The sequence below is a fragment of the Myodes glareolus genome, chromosome 2, assembly GCF_982192425.1.
Source record: "Myodes glareolus chromosome 2, mMyoGla1.1, whole genome shotgun sequence".
In the NCBI taxonomy this organism is placed as follows: domain Eukaryota; kingdom Metazoa; phylum Chordata; class Mammalia; order Rodentia; family Cricetidae; genus Myodes; species Myodes glareolus.
The window spans coordinates 10646251-10665488 of NC_142027.1; the positions used below are offsets into that span (position 1 = coordinate 10646251).

The following is a 19238-nucleotide window of genomic DNA, read 5'->3' on the forward strand; positions in this document are numbered from 1 at the left end:
ATATCCTCACAGGGGCCCTCAAAATGTTAGGGTGGTTGGCACAGGCCAGAATGCTCCAGCCTTGCCTGTCTTCACACCTTCTCCACACCCACCTGCCCTGTCACCGGTTACAGTGCTCCCGGATCTTTGCTGCTTTCCTCTGCTGTATACGTCTCATGGGTGCCCCTAAAGTTCTCAAGATCTCTGTTATTGTGTCTCTTGCTCCCAAAACTCTGCTCAGGCCGCATGCTTCCTCTACAGCTCTCTTCTTTAAGGTGTTCACTTTTTCTATCCCGGGGACCAAATGTACCTGCTTTAGAATGCCCAGGGGATGATTCAGCGATCCCCACAGCTTCTGCCTGGGTAGGCCCAGGAGAGAACTGAAATGTGTGCATTTCCAGCAGTTTCTAGCAGCTCTGCTCTGACCTCTTTGTTATCTTGTAAGTTTTTTTTTTCACTCTGACTTCGTGATGGCCCCGGTTTTTAGTCAAGTTCCTTTTCCCTCTCCTTTCTTTTCATCTTTCCTCTCTCCACGGTTGAGGTTTAGCTCAGTCTCTGCTGTCCAAGTCTTGACTCTTCCAGTGGGCAATAACCCCAGCCCCACTGGGGTTTAGTGATCCCTTTTAAAAGAAAACTAACTCTGGATTTTGAATCCTAAAGGGATTTAGAAAGCCTTTGATCAATAAGAGATAGGGTGTGGTGATTTGAATGAGAAACGCCCCTCACAGATCCAGATGCTTCTACTTCACCGTGATGGACTCTTACCCTCTAGAGCCAAAGCCAAAATAAACTCCTTCTTATAGAAGTCGCCTTGTTCATGGGGTTTTATCACAGCCAGAGAAGTGACTACTTAGATAGGGTGGCTCCACAATTCCTTATCCAAACTGGGACTTTGGAGGGTCAAACGGGTTGCTATTGACGGTATGATACTATTCATGTTCGCCACAAGTGTGGATGGCACTGTCCCAGGTTAAACAAGCTGTCTGGCCACCTCATGGGGGTGAGTATTCCTTTCTTGCAACACAAATTAAATCTGGAAGTGGAAACTGGGTTATGGTGGCACATGCCTTTAATCCCAGCACTTAGGAGGCAATGGCAGGTGGATCTCTGTAAATTCAAGGCCAGCCTGGTCTACAGAGTGAGCTCCAGGACAGCCGTGTTGTATGATGTTTTACTTTTGACTATTTTGGAGGGGAGGGGGCCACCACCCAACTCCCAAATAAATCACACACAAGGAGGGAGGCTTATTTTTAGCCTGGCCTTAGCTTGGCTTCTTTGTTGCCAGCTTTTCTTAATTTATGTTATCCTAACTACCTTTAGGGCTTTTATCTTTCTCTATTCTGTGTACCTTTCTTTACGTCTTTCTTTGTGGCACGCTGTGTAGCTGAGTGGCGGCCCCGATATCCTCCTCTCCTTCTCTTGTTGTTGCTCTTTTTCTCCCCTCTTTCTGCTTATCCTCTCTGTCTGCTAGCCCTGCCTATCCTAGCTCCTGCCTCGCTACTGAACTCTTTATTAGGATAATCGGGTGTTTTATTTATTTTTATTTTTTATTTTCTTTTAAAGATTTATTTATTTATTGTGTGTACCGTATTCTCGGACATTCTGTCTGAATGTCTGCCTGCAGGCCAGAAGAGGGCATTACAGATCTCATTACAGAGGGTTGTGAGCCACCATGCTGGGAATTGAACTCAGGACCTTTGGAAGAGCAGGCAGTGCTCTTAACCGCTGAGCCATCTCTCCAGCCCCCATTGGGTGTTTTAGACAGGCATAGTAACACAGCTTCATAAAGTTAAATAAATGCTGCGTAAACAAAAGTCACACCTGAAAATACTATTCCCCCATCCAGTCAGGACTGTTACATAGAGAAACCCTGTGTCAAAAACCAAACCAAACCAAAACCTTGGGAATGGAAAGTTACATTTAAAAAGCACAATAGTTTAATATTGTTATAACATTATTCTCATTGTACACATTTGGAGTTGCCCATCTATTGTCCAGAGACTCTTAACACCAGGAAACACAGAGTAAAGCCAGTCTGCATTCTTCTGGCATAGGCCCCCACCATCTCTACTGGAAATTAGCCTGCACTACGTCCCCTAGGGTCTTTCTGGGCATCCCCACAGCAGCTATTCTCTCGCGCCCACAAACCAGATGTCAGCTGCAGCGTCGCAAGGCATCTGTGTTGCTCCCATCTGCCTTGTTCTCTCACATCTGTCTGGCTCCTTGATTCATGCGTCATCCATGGAGCTGCATGAAGTCCATTCCTTGTCCTTGCCCATTATGAGGACAGCCAATCCCATGCCATAGGGCTGCATCCAGATGTCCTCCACTGCTCTGTTACTGGAATACTGCTGGTTTTACGGTAATGCAGGGAGACCAGCCATCTTCTCCGCAGCTTGACACAGTCTTCTGGGCTCGAATGTGGGTGTATTTTAGGAGCACCATGGACAGGGTTGGCTGGTGATTTAGGATGTAGGATTCAAGAAGAAAGGAGTCTGTAATGACTCCGGAATGTTGGCACAGTAGAAGGGGTTGTTAATAATTAAGGTGGTTGGGAAGGCGTAGGTAGAACAAGTTTGAGAAAAGGATGAGTTGATTTTGGAGATGGTGAAGCTCTTAGTGTCTCTGACGAGGTCGTGGAGGGCCTTCACTTTGAATGTCAGCACGTTTCCCACAGACCCTGGAGGTATAAAGGGGCCTTCCTGGTCCAGCAGGCACTGCTGTTCACTTCTCCGGCATCCCTTTCTGTTTAGTCCACGCTGGCAGAGCTTGGGTTTTGTCCTGTTGTCTGTCCTCCTCTCCCTGACTGGAGATCTGGTCCATCATTCTGATCACCAGCAAGAGCTCGACTGTGAACTGGTGCCCCACCCAATTCTGATCCTCAAGACAGAAGCAGAACTATCTGGAAACTTCTAGGAAATGTTTTTCTTAAGTGAGTATAGGTGAAATGAAGAGTTAGACTGACTTCCCCATCCCTAGGGCAGTGCTCTGACAGACAAGATAGAAATTAACTTCAGGAAAATGAGCCAAGACTGTTGCCGCCGAAAGACACTCTCTTTCCAGCCCATTAATTAGCTGAGGTGAAGCCAGCCCTTGTATTGATGCTTTTAGGAGATAGCCCAGCCTACATCGGTTAAGCCACTTTGAGATAAGGTTTCTTCACTTGCTTATAAAAGCATCCCAGTTGGTACATAAAGTAAGAGATGGGGGAATAACCATTGCTTGCCTGTTCTTGAGTATTTTAACTAGATGGACTGAAGAGGGGGTCACCCATCACAGACTGGGCAGCAGATACCAGTGTCTAACTCGTCAGGGCATGAGAAGGACGGTTCCTGGAGTCAGGGCCTGACTGGATGTGAGGACTTGCGTACGGAACTGCGTGTGTGGGACAGAGGTCTCTCATGTTTGCTTTGCCAGAGAAGATGGGCACATCACACTGCTGGCCACTATCCTGGTGTCTCTTTCCTGCTACCGTCTCCTTCACATACCCGGTTTTTCCGTGACTTTCACCCATGCGTTGTCTTCACGCTCTTCATGTTATTTTTACACGCACAGGTCAGACAGATGTCGTTAGGTGTCATTGTAAGCTGGGGATTTAAAATGACAGATTCACAAAAATCATCACAATCTAGAAATGGGATGTGAACCTGAGTCAGGTTTCCTGGCCTTTTTTGGGGGGAGGGCAGGGGTTGTTTTGTTTTTCGAGACAGGGTTTCTCTGTGTGGCCCTGGTTGTCCTGGAACTCACTTTGTAGACTAGGCTGACCTCAAACTCACAGAGATCCGCCTGTCTCTGCCTCCCAAGTGCTGGGATTAAAGGCATACTCTACCACTACCTGGCCTACTGGACTCTTTGATGGCTTTTGTTTCAGCCCAGAATAAGCACTAATCATTGTTCATACTTCTTACTCTTACTTTGTGTAGGTCCAAGTAAATTAATTAGACATTATGTCTCCCGAGGGTCTTGATTCAACAAGAGGCCATGCTGTTACCTAGGTTTTTAGAGTATGTCGGCTTTTTTGTTTTGTTTTGTTTTTTCGAGACAGAGTTTCTCTGTGTCTTTGGAACCTGTCCTGGAACTAGCTCTTGTAGACCAGGCTGGTCTCGAACTCACAGAGATCCACCTGCCTCTGCCTCCCGAGTGCTGGGATTAAAGGCGTGCTCCACCACCGCCCTGCCACCTTTCTTATATTAGCCAAAATGTTTCTTTCCATGCCACTTGGTTGGGATTGCCTTTCCTTTTCCGGTTTCTTCCATGGTCTTTCAGTTAATCTTCTGCTGTATTGTAGCATAGGGTCCCACCTTAGACCGCATCACGTGTGAGTGAGTGTGATCAGCTGTAATTCCTGACAGTGACTATAGTCATCCTCTGCCATTTGCATTAACTTCTCATGGAACAGAGTGATCTACAGCTTTGCCTTTTGGGGAAATTCCTTGTTTATTTTCGTGGGAATAAAAACTCGGAGTGAGGCTGAAGTGAGAGCGCAGGTTCAGTTGTAGCACAGGAGACAAGTCTGACCAGTCCGACAGGCGAGAAAGTGGCTCCAAAGGAGCTGCTTCAAGAGAAAGGATAGAGTGGCACCTTGCTTGCTTCTCAAAGCAAGAAATGCTCCAGAAATGTTGTTAATAAGCTGTTGTTTTTTAAACAGTGGAGCATATTTTAAATGTGCCAAGAGTCTTGGCTATAACAGATGTATGTATTTGAGGGAGAAAGTGGTTTATCTTCTAATTCTTTGTATACACATTTAAGATTGAAAAGAAAGCCTTGTGGTAGACCAGAAACTCTGCAATCCAGCATCAACTTCCCCGCTTTCTGATGTTCTTGGCTTTCAGTTGTTTCCTCTTTAAGATGGTAAATTAACTTGGTGTTTGGGTCTCCTAGTCCTGTCCTGAGAAATGACCATGTATTGTGCCGGTGAGATGGCTCAGCTGGTGAAGGCACTTGCCACCACATCTGACGATCCGAGTTTACCCTGGGACCCGTGTGTTGGAGGAGTGAACTGACTCCCAAGTTTTTCTCTGAGCTCTACCCAAGTCCTGTGGCATGTGTGCACAGAGAGAGAGAGAGAGAGAGAGAGAGAGAGAGAGAGAGAGAGAGAGAGAGAGAGAGAGAAATAAATGTGTACGAACAATCACTTTTAAAAAGAAACATTCACACACGGTGTTTGAAGTAATGTAAGTTTATTGTCTCACCTTCTGGAGGTCAGGAGTCTGGTGTGGATCTCACTAAGCTAAAGCCAAGGTGTTGTCCTGCCCATGCTCACATGAAGTCTTAGAGAGGTTCTGTTTCCTTTCCTTCCCAGTGTTGTGGCCTGTGCTGTGTCTTCCAGGCCAGCACAGCTGACTCTTCTTTACATCGAGTTACTCTAAACTGACTTTACTGACTCCTCCCCTTCTGCTGCTCCTTCTCTGGTAGTGAAGTTGAGCTCACAGGCCTTACACATGGTAGCAAGTGCTATATGCTGACCGGCATCCGTGGTCCTTTCCTGTCCACTTTCTTTTTAGGGCATGTGTATGTGCATACCCAGGTTTATACACTCGAGTCTGCAGGCCAGAGAGTAACTGAGGGAATCATATTTAAAAATGCCATCCACCTTCTTTGAGACGGGGTTTCTTCAGGCCTGGAGCTTGCCAAATAGCATAGACTGGTTAGCCAGAAAACCCCAGGGATCTTCCTATCGCTGCCTCCCCAATTGTTGGGATTAAAAAGGGTATCCCATCATGTCTGCCATTTTCACATGGGTGCTTGAGATTAAGGTCAGGTCCTCAGCTGTGAGGCAGGCACTTCGCAGATGGAGCCAACTCCCCAGCACCACCTCTACTTTTTATTTAAAGCCATCTGGTTAGCAGCCACCTTCTACTCTAATGGCCCTTTGTCACACACTGTGGTGGTCTGAAAACATTGGCCCCCAAAGGGAGCGGCACTGTTACTGTTACATCTACACATGGCCTTGATGAAGGAAGTGTGTCGCTGTGGAGGCGGGCTTTGAGGTCTCTTTTGCTCAAGCCTCCCTCAGTGTGACAGTCGGTTGACTTCCTGTTGCCTGAGTCAATATGTAGCAATCAGCTCCAGCGCCACAGCTGCCTGCATGCCGCCATGTTCCTGGCCATGATGATAATGGACCGAACCTCTGAAACTGTAAGTGAACCCCTCAATTAAATATTTTTAAATGTTTTCCTTTATAAGAGTTGCTGTGGTCATGGCGTCTTCACAGCAATAAAAACATAACTAAGACACATACCCTAAGAAACTCATAGAGTCTGGGAAATGAGTTGCGGACACAGTTGGGACCCACTATTTTGTATGTCAGACTAGGTAATTTCTTACATTTCTTTCAATGTAAGTATACGATAAACAATATAATAGGTTTTTTTTTTTGCCCAGGTTTCTCTATGTAGTTTTGGAGCCTGTCCTAGAACTCGCTTTGTGGACCAGGCTGTCCTCGAGCTCACAGAGATCCTCCTGCTTCTGCCTCCCTAGTGCTGGGATTAAAGACATGTGCCACCTGGCTGTCCTTCAAAATATTTGTGTTCATTGTCAGTCTTCTCTTCATTCCCATTTCCTTACCAATCTGAGAGCTTCATTTTCAGTTTCCACGTCTTTGATTATTGATTTGCTAATGATCAAACACAGGTCATCATGTTTGTGAGGCAGACACTTTACTAATGAAGCACCTTTTAGTTTGTTCACTGTTGGTGCTTCGGTTGTTTGCTAGCTCCTTGTTTGAGTGGCTGTCTGTTCTATGGAGTCCATTTCAGGGGCTTACCTGTGCGTGTCTGCACTCTCCACTGCTGTTCTTCCCTTACTTGGCTGGAACTTGACCTTCACATCAGCTTGAAGAGACAGATTATGAGAAATTATATCTGTAAAGAGAAGGGTATTCGGTCCAGGGCATGGAAAGTCTGTGATGGAGGAGTGCTTCCAGTCTGGGAAGTGCTCAATGTCCGTGATTAGCACAGCACAGGAGTGTGGATGGCAGTGTGTGTGTGTGTGTGTGTGTGTGTGAGAGAGAGAGAGAGAGAGAGAGAGAGAGAGAGAGAGAGAGAGAGAGAGAGAGAAGTGTGACAGGAGAGGACTTTATAGCAAAATCTGTGAGGACATAAAACTCTCTTGTCCTGATTTGTTCTGGTTGTTTGGTTGTTTTTGAGACAGGGTCTCGATGTGTAGTCTTGACTAGCCTGGGACTCACTGTGTAAACAAGACTGGTCTTGAATTCTTAGATTTGCCTTCTTTGGCCACCCTCCCCTACCCGCCGTCCTCTTGCTAAATAAGACGACTTCATTTAAATTGCCAAGCCAGTGACACAAATCCAATAGACTGCCTGTCCATCTGTCTTTCTCAACACAGAGTCCTTTACTTTAAGTTAAGGATCCCAGGGGGAACAACCCTGCTTCTGGCTATCTGCGTCCCACAGAACGTGAGTAGGTGGGCATGTATATGCTCACAGCAACATTATTCCCAAAAGCCAAAGGATGAGAGGAAGTCATGTGAGCCAATGCTCTGTTTTCTTATGAGTTTGTATATGTTTCTATGCACTTGTGTATATATTCTTTTTCTTGTTTCTCTTTTTTTAATAAAGGAATCTTATTTAGCCTAGACAGACATTACCATGCACAATTATTCACGATGCTGAATATCAAACTAAAGACTTTGAATATATTAGGTAAGCAATCTACCAAGAGGGCCACATCTCAAGCCCATTGTGCTTATTACTGTGAAACACTATTGAAATAAAGATGAATGGGGCTGGAGAGATGGCTCAGTGGTTAAGAGCACTGACTGTTCTTCCAGAGGTCCTGAGTTCAAATCTCAGCAACCACATGGCCTGCAGGCATTTATGCAGGCAGAACAACACTGTATACATAATAAATAAATATTTTTTTAAAAAAAAATAAAGATGACTGAATAAACAAAATTTTGGCATATTTGTACACTGGAATATTATTCAAATCTTAAAAGGAAGGGAATTCTGACACAGGCTACAAATAGATAAAATTTAAGGAGTTTATGGTAGGTAAAATATGATAGACATTAAAAAGAAAAAAAATTGTATGGTCCCATGTAGATGAGGTATTTAGAATAGTCAAATCCACATGGAAGAGAGCAGTTTATGGTTGTCAGGGTCTAATAAAAGATGGGAAATGGGAAGTAATTGCTTAATGGATACAGAATTTTAAATTTACAAGATTAAAAAAGGTTTAGGGATTGATTCCACCACAATGAGAATATACTGAATACTGCTGAATTATATGCTTAATGTGTAAGAGAACCTTATAAGATTCTGAGTGAATTTCTAATGGAAACTTTACAGAACACTTGAGTGTGAGCTAGACAGTCAAAGTAATGGAAGGAAGAAGAAGAAGGAGGAAGGGAGGGAGAGAGGGAGGAAGGAAGGAAGGAAGGAAGGAAGGAAGGAAGGAAGGAAGGAAGAAAGAAGGGCTGATAATCAAAAATAACATACCTGGGAAAAGAACCCTTCAAAAATGGCAGAGAGTCAGGTGGTGGAGACACACCTTTAATCCCAGCACTCAGAAGGCAGAGGTAGATCAGTCTCTCAGGCCAGCCTAGTCTATAAAGCATGTTCCAGTACAACCAGGGAGACCCTGTCTCAAAAAAACAAAACTGGTGGAGGGTTGGTCACATGCCTATAATCCTAGCACACAGGAGACTGAGGCAAGAGATTAAAAATTCAAGAATATCTTGGGCTACACAGTTCAAGGTCATTCTGAAGTACATAATAAAACTGTCTCAAAAGCAGTATAGTCTTTGTTCTGAAAACACAAGTGAAAATGGTCATCACCATTAGAACTGTCTCACCAAAGAGAGAAACAAAAGTACTCTAAATATATGACCAAGAGGTAGATGAATGGGCCTACAATGTAAAAATACATGCAAATCATGCCACGGACATACATGTGTGGATAGTGGAGTAAAACGTTAAGCTTTCCCATATTTCTGAATTTAAGTTATTTAACAATCAACCATCATATTTGTGGTAAGCTCTGTGGTAACAATAGAGAAAATACTTGTAGGAGTTAAAAGAGATAAAAATAACCCACAATATATCACGAATAATAAAAATCCAGAGACTGATATAGGGATTAAATCTGAGGACCAGAAAAGCAGAGCAGTAAGCCACTAGAGAGACCTTTTACCTCTACCAATGCTCAGACAGAAGGGGTGATCCTCAGACTGCTTAGACTGTACTATGTCTCCACCAAACCTCAGACTCCACACTCCAGTGAGTTTCTGTGTATTGCATAGAGGGTTCCGCTTGTTGGTTCCTGGCCACCCAGCTAGTTTAAACCTGAAATAATCACACAGAAACTGTATTAATTAAATCACTGTTTGGCCCATTAGCACTAGCTTCTTACTGGCTAACTATTACGTATTAATTTAACCCATTTCTAGTAATCTGTATATTGCCGTATGGCTGTGGCTTACTGGGTAATATTCTCAGCATCTGACTCCAGCATCTCCAAGGTGTCTCTCTGACTCTGCCTTCCTCCTCCCATGCTATAGGCCAAGCCAGTTCTTTATTCATTAACCAATAAAAGCAACACACAGACAAAAGAATCTCCTACACCACCTGTCTCTTCCCCTTTATATTACTCTCTCTGCCCAGCCATATCACTCCTGTCTCCACCTTCCTAGTGCTGGGATTAAAGGTGTGTGACTCCCAAACCCTGGGATTAAAGGTGTGTGCCAACACTCCTTGGCCTCTAGTGGATTAGCTTTACACTCTGTTCTTCAGGCAAGTTTTATTTATTAAAATACAAATACAATGAATAAAATACTACCACAGTCAGCCAGCCATATTTGTGGTAAGCTCTGTGATAAAGACTGAGAGAATACTTGTAGGAGTTAAAAGAGAAAAAGATTATCCGCAGTATATCAATACAAAAACAAAGAGAATATGTATAGAAGAGCTGTGAGAAAAGAGAAACAGTTATTAAAAGTACAACAGCAGAGCAGCCGGGCAGTAGTGGTGCACACCTTTAATTCCAGCACTCAGGGAGACAGAGGCAGACGAATCTCTGTGAGTTCAAGGCCAGCCTTGAGTTTCAGGACAGCCAAGGCTACACAGAGAAACCCTGTCTTGAAAAAAAAAAAAAAAGAAAAAAGAAAGTGCAACAGCAAAACCTTCCCGATCCTTGATTATTTTAAAAGTAAAAGGATTAAATTTATCAATCCAAGGACATATAATAGCTTAATGGATTTGAAAATAAAAAGCTAAATTATATGCTCTCTGTAAGAAGCTCACTTTGGATTTAATGGCATAAGTAAGCTAAAGAGACAGGAAAAGATATCACCAAATAGAGCAGAGGTAGTTATACTTACATCAGCAAGATAGACCTTAGGTCAGAAACTTGATGTTGAAGATGCTAGTATATGAGAAAGACACGACAGTTGTGCATCTGTTTGTTCCTCACCTCAGAACACCGAAATGGAAACACTGACAGAACTGAAGGAAGAGAGGCAGCTCCACAGAAATCCTACCAGACCTCAGCATCCTGCTTTCGGTAGCAGGACATTCACACAGATGTCTGGTGAGGAACCAGGTGGTCTGAAGACCACTGGGGAGTACATGGACCTAAGAAATGTCTTAGTTACTTTCCTGTTTCTGTGACAGGCTGCTATAACCAAGGCAACGTATAAAAGGGAGCATTTAATTGGGTTTATGGTTTCAGAGTTCATGATGACAGACCACAGGCATGGTGGCAAGAACTCTCTGGACCCATCAGATATAAGACTCTCTGGACCCGTCCTCATCCAAGCTTCCACAGATGCGCACAGCGTATTCCACCCAATAACATCGGAAGTTATCTTCTTAAAGATGTGTGGAAAATTCTCCAGGATAGATCCCAGTATTAGGTCATGGTCTCAATCTGTTTCTATAACAGAACACTTGGGAACGTGTAATAAACAGAAATGTCTGCCTCACAGTTTAGGAGGCTTGGAAACCCAAGATCAAGGCTCCCATGCCAGTAAGAGCCTTGCGTCTGCCTGCAAGGTGATCTTTCAAACACTCCATTTCCGGAGGGAAGAGCGTTGTTCCTCACATGATGGGCCAGAAGGGTGGATGTGAGCAAAGCCGCTCACCAGGCCCTTTTTATTACAGCAATTATCTGTTCTTGAGGGTAGAGCTGTACCTTCACCCCTGTTACTCTGGTAATTATGTTTCCAATGAACGTGTCCTAGAGGGACCAACACTCCAAGCCATCGCGCTCACCAACCTTAAATCCTAAAGCGTAAGGCATTTAGGATTCTCCAAGTACCTTTTCCTACTACAGTGAAATGAAGAGGGGTAAAGCCTTGAAAAGCCGCCGATATGTGCAAACTAACTGAACTCTTGAACACAGTGAGTCGAGAGCTCACAAAGGAAATTTTAAAATATCTTGAGGTTAGTGAAGATGAAAATACCACACACCAGGATTTGTGGAATGAATCAAGAGGGTTCCTCTACTAAGTGATTTTTATATACACAGCAAATGCCAATGTTAAAAAGATAAGGCTGTCCAGGCTCAGTGGATAAGAGCACTGGCTGCTCCCGCAGAGGACTGGGGTTCAATTCCCAGCACACATGTGGTGGCTCATGGCCGTGTGTAACTCCAGTTCCAGGGGTAAGACATCCTCTTCTGGCCTCTGGGCTCCCGTCACACAAAGTGGTGCACAGACATACAGTCAGGCAAAATATATATAAACAGAAAATAATAATTTTTAAAAAAACTAAGAAGAAAAACTCACAAGGAAGTTCTCTAAATTTATATCACATGTAACTCGAAAAAGGAGAAGTGTCCAGAGTTAACAGAAGAAAGAAAAATAATCACTAAAGTCGAAATAAAAGATTTACAAATTTAAGAGTTGATTTCTGAAAAGGTCAACAAAGGTAACTTTAGATTGATTTACTGGAGGGAAAGAGAATAAGATGAAATGAGAGATAAAGGAACAGACATTACAGATGGTATCACAGAAGTAAATCGGATGACATGGTGATAGAGACCTGGGGTCCCAGCACTGGAGAAACAGGTGGTGAGGAGTACAAGGTCATGACTGACTACACAGCTGCAGAGCAAATTCAAGACCAGCGTTTAGAAGTTTAAAAAACCTAACACCATACTAGTTTATCTGTAGACTAGGAATGCTAGTCTGTAGATATTTTTTTTTTTCAGATACCTTTGACTTTGGTTCTGGGTAATGTTGGCCACGTGAAAGGAGTTTGAAATTTTTTCTTTGTGTTTCTGGAAGAGGTTGAGAAGGGTTAGCATTAGTAATGTTGTAAGTATGTGGGAGTGTTCACCAGTGACATCATCTGGCTCTGGTCGCTAATCCTATTAACCCAGTAGCCGTGTTAGTTACGGCTGTTCAGACTTCCTTTCTTTTTCTCTTTTTTTAATTTTTGCAAAATACAAAAAAAAAAAATTGCCTGGTGTAATCCTTTAAAAATCATCTGCAAAAGTTCCAGGCCAAATACAACTGCATGTAAGGAGGCCACACACCATAGCCAAGAAGGGCAACTCTCTGGCCTATCAGGTGAGTCAGCACACGAAGATGATAAGACATACATATACATGACAAAATTAACATATAATAGAAGATGACATAACATGATCATACCAATGTATGCAGGAAAAGTATTTTACAAAGCCAATCTTCCAAGATCAAACGCTTTCAAGAGGTTAAGAACGGTAGGGAAGTACTCAGCCCATACAGTACACTCAGTGGTGAACACCAGATGGGAACAAGGTAGGTACTATCTCGAGTGACTCCTCTTCTAGCCTACTCTATACTGGGAGCCGTTCACTACTTTATTTAAGACGAGGTCACACTATACAGCCCAAGCTGGCCTTGAACTTGGATAGTCTTGCCTTGTTCTCCTGAGTGCTGGGATTACAGACCTGGGCCACCATGGAAACTGGAATATTGAAGAGTTGTCCACACTTCCATGTTCATGGCTGCATTGCTCAGAATAACCAGGACATTAAGTCTATCAGAAAACAAGGAGATGGAATATACGGGATGAACGCATACAGAGGGATGTCACTCAGCTTTCTGAAAGAATTGGGGACCAGTGAGATGCTCGGGGGTAAAGGCACTTGTGTCACTATCTGACAAACTGGTTCTTCCCTAGATCCCATAAGGGGGCAGGAGAGAATATATTGAGTAGACTCCAGAGAGGTGTCCTCTGTTTCCACACATGTACCGCGGTGTGTGTGTGTGTGTGTGTGTGTGTGTGTGTGTGCACAAATAAGTTTTCAGAAAGTTAAAACTACAATATACAGCAGCATAAATGAACGCTGTGGACTTGACCAAGAGAACACGTCTGTCACAGAGGTATTGGGGTTCCCATTTTAAGTCTGTGAAATTGACAGATTCACTGAGTCAGGTGCAGGGGCTTTGTCCTCTTTTAGGGATGGTGTCTAAAGTCACAGGATGTATCCCAGTATTCTGACAGCCATGAGTTTCCTTACAACATAACTGCCAACAAAACAAAGCCGTTCTGATCCCTAGTTGGACATACAGGATCACAATGGTGCTCGCCTACAATCCCATCCGAAAGGCAGAGGCACGAGCTTAGCATGTATGATGAAAGTCTGTTCCCCCAAAACACAACCGAAAACCATGCTTACCTTCCTGCCAAGTTACCTCTGAATGCATAGCAGTCTTGTAAGACTTTAGTGCCTTGTTGTGTTTATGTCAAATGGCTTTGGCCCCTAATTTAGGAAGGAAAGCAGGGATGTCATCAGTACTCAAACCCGCATGCATACAATCACCGGAGTTCTGTCAACAGTGCAGGGGGCTGCCGCACACCTGGAGTGTGCTCGCGGGTAGGGGGACCTCCAGCAGGCTCCAGGGGTGGCGATGGGGGTGCCAGGGCATGTTGTGAGCGCACGAGCCAAGTGAGAGGCCAGTGGTTTCCCTCTGGATGACAGCAGACCGCTGTTGAATCTCAGCCCTCAAGTGGAGTTAACTTCCCCAGAGTGCTTATGTAACCTGTTGTGTAACATCTAAGACCTGCACATTTGCCACAAGATATGCTTGGAAAACAGCTCTTGAGGTACACAAGCTTTCCTCCTCCCTCTCTGGGGCCACCACAGGTATGCCCTGTGCAGAGGCTGCCTCTCATTTCCCCAGCAACTCTCTTGTGCTGGGATCCTAAGCCACACTCCGCATGCATCATTGTATTTAACCCTCACTATCCCCTAAAAGGCTGGTTTCTTTTCTTTTTCTTTTTTCTTTTTTTTTTTTTTGAGTTTTTATTATCATCATCATTATAACTACATTACTCTTATTGTTTGTGTGTGTGGTGTGTGTGTCCCTGCAAACGCAGAGGCAGAGAAGTCAGGAGTCAGCCCCCATTTCTCTATGGATTCAGGATCAGACTGCAGTGTTAGGCTGGTGTGGCGAATGCTTTGATCCTTTGAGCCACTGCATCTGCCCAATGGTTGAAGGGAAAGATTCTTACAACTCCTTTTATAGCTGAGGAAACTGAGGCTCCAACTCGTTAAGTGTTCGCCTGAGGTCACACCTAGAACCCAAGAGCTCTGTGTGAGAAGGAGGACACTTGTGGAGCCTGTTTGTTGGGTTTCAGGGTTGTAGCCAATGGCCCTGATTTCATTGTTTGTTTTCCTCCCCAGCACTCTGTTTACTTGGGCGCTGGAGAGCCAAACTGATGTCCTCAAGCCACAGCCAGTGCCTTGCCAGCTGAGCCAGCTGCCCAGTTGAGGGTCACAGCTTACTTAAGTTTTGTGTAACTGAAATTGATCTCTATATCAAATATTCATTCTGCCGGGGGTGAAACTCTCTCTCAGGCAGCATAGACTCTCTTCCTTGACTCCATAGCATCTAGGACAAGGCGGCCTTCCTTAGTTCGTTCAAACCCAGTCCTCTCTCTGTAGGCCACGTCTGTCTCACAGACATCTGCCTAAAGAAGGACAGACTGTCGCAAATGTGTGTTCTGAAGTACCACTCAAGGACCTGAGAACCATTCTTAGGAAAGAAGGCCTCAGTCTCCAGGACCCTGCAAGGTTAAAATCCTAACTTTGATAATTACCCAGCAAGCATAACTGCCCACCCTCTCCTTTCTTTATTTACTTATTTAACCTTTTCTCACCCCTCTGCTTCCATATCACCCGGTTCACGATTCCACTGCCTCCGTCCTCACCTCTCACTCCTATACCTTACAGCTCCCTCCTTTCTTTCTGGCCTCCACAGACATCCCATCAAGTTAAACACAGAAATCTGCAAACTTGAATCTATGATCTGCAATCGAGAGAGAACATACAACATCTGTCTCTCAGACCCGGGTTACCGCACTCAGTAGAATGTTGTCCAGTCCCGTCCAGTTCCTGCAGATTTTATCATTTTTCTTTACAACTGAATAAACCTCGATCGTGTTTCTGCACCATATTTCCATTATCCCGTCACCAGTGGATGAATATCTAGGCTGACCGCATTTCCTGGACATCGTGGACGTGGATGGCAGCAGTGAGCACGGGTGTGCAGAGCACGGGTGCGCAGGGCAAGGGTGCGCAGGGCACGGGTGCGCAAAGCACGGGTGTGCAGGTAACTCTGTCACAGGATATGCTGTCCTTTCGAGACATGCCCAGGGGTATGGCTGGCTCGTATCATAGTTTGGGCTTTAGCTTTTTGAGCAACCTCCACGCCGATTCTCATCCACTGATAGTGAATTTGGCCTCTTTGCTCCCCCATCCTTACCAGTATCTTTGTCCTTTGTTTTCTTTCTTGCTATTCTTACTACTTTGAGATGGAGTCTCAAAGTAGTTTTGGTTTGTATTTACCTGATGGCGAAGGATGCTAAACACTTTAAAAATATATTCACCATTTGTATTTCTTTTGAGAACTCTTTGTTAAGTCCAAACAAACTGAGGTATTTGTTTTCTTGCTATTCAGTTTTTTTGCTTTGTTTGTTTTCTTTTCTTTCTTTCTTTTTTTTTAGTTCTTTGTATATTTTAAGTATTTGTGTATCAGATGTATACTGGGAAAGGTTTTCTCCCATTCTGCAGGCTGTCTTTTCACTAGGTTGACTATTGCCTTTGCTTTGCAAAAGCTTTTTAATATCATAGTCTGGACCTCTTGATCCTCCTGCATCTGTTTCCTAAGTACTGAAATCACAGGCATGAACCACTGTGCCCAGTAGCCTGGTGTTCTTCCTATTAACCAGCCCTCTGTTGTGCTTGTGCTTCGTGCATGCTGGCAAAATGTTCTACCTCCGAACCACATCCCAGCCATTCTTTGGACTCCTTACTAATTTTTTTTTGACTCTGAACCCCATCCTCCCCACCCCCAGTTACTTGCTTTTCATTGGCTCTAGAAGTCACTCATTCTGGAGGTTAATGCTTACATTTTATGAGTCACCCACTAACTTTGCTGCAGATGAGTTCCCTGAAACGTGGCTTGAGACGGTGGTGAAGCCCAAGTTACTTCTCAGGAACTTGAAGGGCTTTTATTGGAACTGCTGGCTCTCATTTGTATCTGTCCAGGTACCTGATGGCTGACCTTTTGATGTCAGAGACTGAAAAGTCTATCCTTAGGTTATAATAATACTGTAGTTTTCTCCTCTCTCCTCCCCTCGCCCTCCTCTTTCTTTCCCTTCCCTCTCTTTCCTTTTTGCTCCTGATTCCCCTGTCCGCTTCCCAGGGGCTAGAACTGTTGATGTGTACCGTCATGTTGGACTCTTCTCCAGTTGTGCGTCTCATGACAAACCGCAAAGCTCCTTTACAGCATCACAGAGCACGGACTGATACCCTCTGGACCCCCGTTCCTTAGGTGGACATGCTGCTTTGCCCTGTCACAGCCTAAGCTCTGCCATGAGTCTCCCTTCGAAATTTTCTACAGCCTCCCAACTGCGCCACCCTCTGGACACCAGCTGTCAACGCGGGAGCCTTTGAGGTGCAGTTCTGATCCCCACTATTTTCCTTGGAAGACTGGAGGAGAAGTGAAATACTAAAGGGGGCAGAGAGTGGACCTAGAACTGGGGAGAAGAGAAATGTGCTAGGTCCTCCCTGAAGTCAGCTCAGCTGTGGGGTAAAGTGAGAAAGCCTCCGGTTCCTCCAGCTCTCCATGCTGCCCCAGCATTTCCGCCACTCCACGCCTCCCCCAAATGCCCTACTCTCCCCTTTCCCAGGTCTTCTGCCTAAAGTCCTGGTCTTCTGAGCTATCAGCACTCCGAATCTGCCTTCCTTCCCGCTCCGCCACCTCTAAATGACGTGCCTTGGCTTCCTTCCTATTGAACTTTGTCCTCGTGGTGGTGGAGTCCTTTTTCCAACTGCCAATAGCGAAGATAAAAAGTGAGCACAGAGGTGAGCCTACACCGATTGCACAAGCTGCAAGCCAACCGTCGTCGTCGTAACATTACCTCACGGGAATGCAACTTGATAGAAGAAAGAATTTGGTTGGCTTTTCAGAGTCTTCACCCTCAGTTGAACTTGGACTAGATATCCTCAATGTAATCAACCAAAGGATAGGATTGGAGCTAGCAACAAAAAGATTCCAGCTAGCACGTTCCTTCTACATTTGAAGCATAGAGAAAAACACTAGATATGACTTCTCTATGCTTAAAACTTACTCTGTTTTCTTCTTCACAGAATTCACCAATGTGTTTCCTTCTGCCTCTCCTTTTCCTTCTGGGATGCTCAGTTTCTTTTTCCCAATTATGTTTTGCCATCAAATTGACTCTTTCTTTCTTAGAGTTGTGTGGTTACAGAAACCACAGAAACCCACATAAATCCAATGCGATGGCCCACAAGGCATCCATAACATCGGTGGATTGCAGAGAAAGTAGGTTGTGCAATAAAGAATTTTAAACCTTTGTCCTCTGCTCCTGGGAGGCCTTCTCTAAACTCTTGGGATGACCTTCTGATAAGAGTGCTGTCTGCTGAAAGGACTTGGGTAATGGCAGATCGTCTAACTAACTGTGGGAGATTTGACCCCTGAAGTGATCACAGACGAAGCTCAGTATCCGAGGAGCCAGCCATTCTTACAACCTGCGGTTACAGCATTCTTATGTAACTTGAGGCACTAATACTCCCAGGCACCCCTTATCTTTTGATACATTGTACTGTCACACATTATTTTAAAAACCATTTTATCATCCAAGACTTAACTGTCAAAGGATGTTGCTGTGGGAACTGCTTCAGCCAATAGCCTTTAAGATACCAGCCCACTTTGGGCATGGTTTCATGTACTATCTCAGGCTCCTTCCAAGAAAGACTTCAAAATCCACAGTCTTGAGAATCTGCTGTCCCAGTTCCTTCAGCCTGCTATGCCTAACTCCTGCCTTTTTATTATAAGAAAAAGATGGAAATGTAATCTGCTGGCCTGGCCTGTCACCTGGGTATCCTGTCCCTTTATGAGACAAGCCCCACCCACTCCCAACCTCCCACTTCCACCAAGGCAAGTGGATCTCCTACTCTCTCTTTCCCTCTCTTCCTCTCTGCCTCTCTCTCTCTCTCTCTCTCTCTCTCTCTCCTCTTCTTCTGGAGAGGCAGCTTCTGCCTCTCTCTTCTCCCTCCATCTCCCCTTCCTCCTCTTCTCTTTCCTCTACATAACCCATTAAATAAATTCTATACTCCAGCTCTGTCTGCATGGTGAATCTATCTGTCTGTCTCCTGCCGAGGCCTCAGGCCACCTGCCGGGGGACCCACTGAGGCCACCAGGGACCAGTCCCTCATCACCTCTTTATAAATGATAACACTGCAGATCGCTGCTACCCTTTCTGTGAGTTTACCCCTAGATAAATAAACCTTTGTTATACTCCATTCCTGGCTATTATGGTATGCCTACAAATGGCACCAGCATGGGGCAGCTACATCCACATAAAAACTGAGAGAGCTTGGGAAGGAATTCTAAAAGAACAGAGTTAAGCGCAGCTTCTTGGTAGCCAATTTTTTTTTTTTTCAGATAGGCTCTGTTTGCTGGCAGTGAGCAGAGGTGCGGCTTCTTGACTCAGCATTAGCAGGAAAAAACTGTGCGGCTTCTTTGAAAAATGGTGGCTTCCTGGTTCGTGCTGGTAGAACGAACTCTGGCTCTTTCAGGAGCTCCTACACTTAAATGGGGTTTGTAAGCAGAGTGCTACAAGTTGCTTAATGGTAGCAGTATAGACCCACTGTGTTCCTGGAGCTGCAGTGGTTAACATGGCTCTCAGAGCTGGCGATAAACGTACCTCTGCCACATTGAAAGGCTGAGAGAGACAGCCAGCATCCAGGGCTGCCGCAACCACACTGCTTACCATTTTA

At 44.7% G+C, this 19238-nt stretch overlaps 1 long non-coding RNA gene across 1 annotated transcript; it reads left to right on the forward strand.

Annotated features, from left to right (window-relative positions):
- The first annotated feature begins 14833 nt into the window (after positions 1–14833).
- On the forward strand, positions 14834–17812 carry LOC125392657 (uncharacterized). The gene is made up of 2 exons (XR_007229593.3): positions 14834–16484; positions 16642–17812. It is a non-coding gene; the product is annotated as an uncharacterized LOC125392657 (long non-coding RNA).
- Positions 17813–19238: the final 1426 nt, after the last annotated feature.